Source organism: Rutilus rutilus (assembly GCF_951802725.1).
Source record: "Rutilus rutilus genome assembly, chromosome: 20".
Lineage (NCBI taxonomy): Eukaryota > Metazoa > Chordata > Actinopteri > Cypriniformes > Leuciscidae > Rutilus > Rutilus rutilus.
The window spans coordinates 1,463,451-1,468,718 of record NC_140225.1 but is presented as its reverse complement, the minus strand read 5'-3'; positions in this window follow the sequence as shown (position 1 = coordinate 1,468,718).

Here is a 5,268-nt window from a genome sequence, read left to right as displayed (position 1 = left end):
GCGCTTCAGATGCATTGTGTTCCCTCTACAGAAACACAATAAGTGAGTTAATGAATGTGTGCCGTCTGCTCTCTCAGACAGAGTGATAAAGTAGAGGATGCTTCCATTCATTCACTATCTGCCTCGCCGCTTCGTTACCTTGTTAAAAAGTCAATTAAAAGGAAACAAAGACGGGAGGGAGAATATTGTCTCTGCTGAAGGAAGCGCTGGCCTTCAGACGCATAGATGAGTCGTTTGAGAAAGTGCTGGAAATCTCAGTTAGTCATGAGCATCTGAAAGCAGACGCACGTTCTGTCGTTCATCACAGATGCACTGAATGCGTGCATGAGAAGCGGAGTTTATGGGTGAGACCAGATGTTTCACGGGCTGAAAAGATGCATTTATGTTGACGAGTTAATGAGGCGTGCGTTCATAAACATACAGGCGTTATATTATACAGCTGTGATGATCAAAGCTGTCTGACTAACACTGTAGTCGTCCAGTAAAGATATCTCGACGCCTTTAAAATATCAGGGTCAAACACACGTCCAGGTCATATTCACTGCCAGAAAGATTTGAGTTTGATGACGCTAAATCACATTTTCCATTCTAAATCATGTTTGTGTAATGCAACAACAACAAAAAAAAAGATATGCATATTGCTAATCTGATGATAACCTGATAAAATTATTAATGAATGTATTTATACATACACTCTAAAAATGCTGGGTTGTTTTTAACCCAATTTTGGGTCAAATCTGGACAAACCCACATTTTTTTAATATAACCCAACGGCTGGGTTTGTTCATATTTGACCCAAGTTTGGGTTGAAACAACCCAGCTTTTTTTTTTTTTTAAGTGTAATGATAGTATTTTTGACATTAATTAATCATTGCATGATTGTATTTTACTGAATACACAACAAAATAATACTGCATTAAAATAGAGAATTTTGCATTGAAATGTTCTTAATTGTCATCAAAATAATAATAATAATAAAAAGTCTGATGATAACTTGATAAATTAATAATGAATGCATTTATTCATCATGATAATATTGTTTTGTTTGAGCTTCACCTTATCCTATAATGTCAAAATAATGTCTTGATTTTCCTCCTGGAACTGTAATTTCTCCACTTTCTTTTGATTTTGTGCTGATATATAGACGTGTCTTGTGAGATTCACCCATTAACACTTGTTTTCAGGAAATATGTTTTTCCTTGTATATGCAGATTTTTTATTCTCAAGCATAAAAGTCACAGAATTGATCTTTTGCAGTTTTGCTTGTGCAGATGTCCGTGTTTTGATGTTTTAGCTGAGTGTGATGTATTGGAGAGTGTGTTCTGATCTCTGAGCTGCAGTGAGTGTGTGTGTGTGTGTGTGTGTGTGTGTGTGTGTGTGTGTGTGTGTGATGTTCCTCTGATCACTATGGCAACACCTGCTCAGACCGGAGCTGGGAAACAGATATGAAGAACTGGGATGTGTTCCCAATGCAATGCTCGTTCTTAAAAGCACACACTGTAAATAAATAACACGAAACTGAGCGTCAGAATGAGGAAGAAAGCTGATTCTGAACGTGAAGTGGTTGTTGGTGTTAGACGGGATCTGGGATTTTCACACACAACCATCTCTAGGGTTTACAGAGAATGGATCGAATAAGAGGAAAATATCCAGTGTGTGAAAATGCCTTGTTGAGGTCAGAGGTCAGAGGAGAAAACCAGACTGGTTCAGCTGGGAGAAAGACAACAGTAACTGTAATAATCACTCACTGAACTGGTGCATACAGTGCACTATGTAAACAAAAACAATGCAGGGTTGTTTTAACCCAAATTTGGGTCAAAAATGGGCAAACCCAGCCACTGGGTTACATTTGTACATTACATTTTTTACCCAATGGTTGGGTTTGACCTTATTTGACCCAAATTTGGGTTAAAACAACCCTGCATTTTTTAAAGTGTATGCGCAGTATGTAAATATGTAATATATGTAAAACCACTGACTGCTGAACTTTCTCTTCATGCACAGAGATGATCTGCACAACATGCATGTGTAGAAATACTTCTCTGCATTGAATCGGTGGTGAAGCAGCCAGCAGGAGGCGCTCCGTGTCCAGATGACCCATACTGTGACCCATACTGTCTGTGACCCATACTGTCTGTGACCCATACTGTGACCCATACTGTCTGTGACCCATACTGTCTGTGACCCATACTGTGACCCATACTGTCTGTGACCCCATACTGTCTGTGACCCCATACTGTCTGTGACCCCATACTGTGACCCATACTGTGACCCATACTGTCTGTGACCCATTCTGTGACCCATACTGTGACCCATACTGTCTGTGACCCATACTGTGACCCATACTGTCTGTGACCCATACTGTCTGTGACCCATACTGTGACCCATACTGTCTGTGACCCATACTGTCTGTGACCCCATACTGTCTGTGACCCCATACTGTGACCCATACTGTCTGTGACCCATACTGTGACCCATACTGTGACCCTATACTGTGACCCATACTGTGACTCCCATACTGTGACCCATACTGTGACCCATACTGTCTGTGACCCATACTGTGACCCATACTGTGACCCATACTGTCTGTGACCCATACTGTGACCCATACTGTCTGTGACCCATACTGTCTGTGACCCCATACTGTCTGTGACCCATACTGTCTGTGACCCCATACTGTGACCCATACTGTCTGTGACCCCATACTGTCTGTGACCCCATACTGTCTGTGACCCCATACTGTCTGTGACCCATACTGTCTGTGACCCCATACTGTCTGTGACCCCATACTGTGACCCATACTGTGACCCATACTGTCTGTGACCCATACTGTGACCCATACTGTCTGTGACCCATACTGTCTGTGACCCATACTGTCTGTCTGTGACCCATACTGTCTGTGACCCATACTGTCTGTGACCCATACTGTCTGTGACCCATACTGTCTGTGACCCATACTGTCTGTGACCCATACTGTCTGTCTGTGACCCATACTGTCTGTGACCCATACTGTCTGTGACCCATACTGTGACCCATACTGTGACCCATACTGTCTGTGACCCATACTGTCTGTGACCCTATACTATGACCTATACTGTGACCCATACTGTCTACTTTCTGACCTCAGAGTCAGAAAACACCATCATTCATATTCATCCGGCTGTTGGCACGAGTGTTTGAGGAGAGAAATGGCAGAAGTGTGTTTTACTGTAAACGTCCTCTGAGTCACGATTCACATGTGAGGACAGATGATGATCAGTGTGTGTTCATGCCTCCTTCAGTGTGTGTGTGTATGAGAGAGAGAGAGAGAGAGAGTGAGAGAGTGTGTGTGTGTGTGTGTGTGTGTGTGTGTGTGAGTGAGTGTGTGTGTTCATGCCTCCTTCAGCTGTCATCTCCACTCAGTGTTTTAAACAGGCTCTGATGCCCCCGCGTGTGTGTGTGTGTGTGTGTGTGTGTGTGTGTGTGTGTGTGTGTGTGTGTGTGTGTGTGTGTGTGTGTGTGTGACCCGCTCGTGCTGTGATTGACAGATCATTACCTTCAGACAAAGCACACAATAACCTTCAATGAAGAGTGACCTTCACAAATCTCAATGCTTCACTGGTACCTGTTCTCTCTGTGCGTGTGTGTGTGCGTGTGTGTGTGCGTGCGTGCGTGCGTGCATGTGTGTGTGTGTGGCAAAGCTACTGTCGTCATGCTTTATACCCCTGAACATTTGTTCATTTCTGAACAATGGCTCTCTCACACACACACACACACACACACACACCCACACACACACGAGTGTTTAATGTTTCTGCTGTTCTGGTCATTCTGACCCGGGAATAATTTCATCACTCCAGTCTTTTAAAAGCTGCTCCAGCGTAATGCTCACACTGTCTATGTTAAACAGATTTCAGCTGAGCTTTATATTTTGATACTACGACCCTAAAAAGTTTTTAGACACTTAAATCACACTTAAAACTATCAGTGTCAGTGCATTAGATGTTGATCTGTCTGTCTGAAACTCTTATATAACCTTTGAACTATAACCTTAGATCAGACAAGGCTTCATCAAGGACACATCAGGGTTTATCTCGACGAACTCTTATACACTGGACAAAAGTTTCAAATAATTCACATTTTTGTTAACAGAAAATGCTGCCAAAAATTCAGCTTTGCATCACAGGAATAAATTGCCCATTAAAATATATTCAAATACTAAATAGTCATTTTAATTATATTAATATTACAAAATATGTTTTTCATAAAAGTAGAAAATATTTTGAAATATTATAGCTGTGTTCTATGTGCATTTATATATAAAAAGCAGCACAACTGTTCTGATAATAAATCATTATATTAGAATGATTTCTGAGTAATGTTGCTGAAAATGTAGCTTTGCATCACAGAAATAAATGATATTTTAAAGTATATTAAAATAGAAAACCATTATTTTAAATTGTAATAATATTTATATATTTATATCAAATAAATGCAGCCTTGATGAGCAAAACTGAATATTTCCAAAACTTCTGACCGGTACTGTATGAAGTCAGTCAGTTTTAAAGTTGTCTTTTAATTTGTGTAGTTTCATTATTAAAGAAAGAAAGAAAGAAAGAAAGAAAGAAAGAAAGAAAGAAAGAAAGAAAGAAAGAAAGAAAGAAAGAAAGAAAGAAAGAAAGAAAGAAAGAATTGAAACTGAAGGAGGAACATGTATCAGTTTTACAGTTTCACACACACTTTAATCACCGTCAGTATTTCACGGTAAATGCTCTTTTCACAGAGTACGGATGATTCCCTGTGTCCGGTTAAAACAAGCCGTCAACTCCCCGAATTCCCCAGCGCTGAGATTCACGATCAGGCAAACTTCTGTTCGTTAGGGTTGAGTGGACTTTAGTTAGAGACACACACACTCACACACACACGGGTGACCTCTGTGACCTCTCGTCCATCACCCGTCACCTGACCTTCACACACACACTCATTCTTTCATTCTCTCGCTCTCTCCCACAGGATTTCCCAGAGCTGGAAGAGACTCTTTGATTACGCTGTTATCATGAGTGTGGGAGTCGCTGTGACCCTGAAGAGTCTGAGAGACGTTCACCTGCTCGTCTTATCAGCCGTCCGCTGGCACACACACACACACACACACACACACACACACACACACTCTCCACGCGTTCACATCGAGTGCAGCTTCGTCAGCGCACGAGGGGAAAAAGAGCTCGAAAGTTGAAGAAAAGAGAGTCGATCCTGTTCTGCAAACTTTAGAAAATTGTTTTGCTTGTT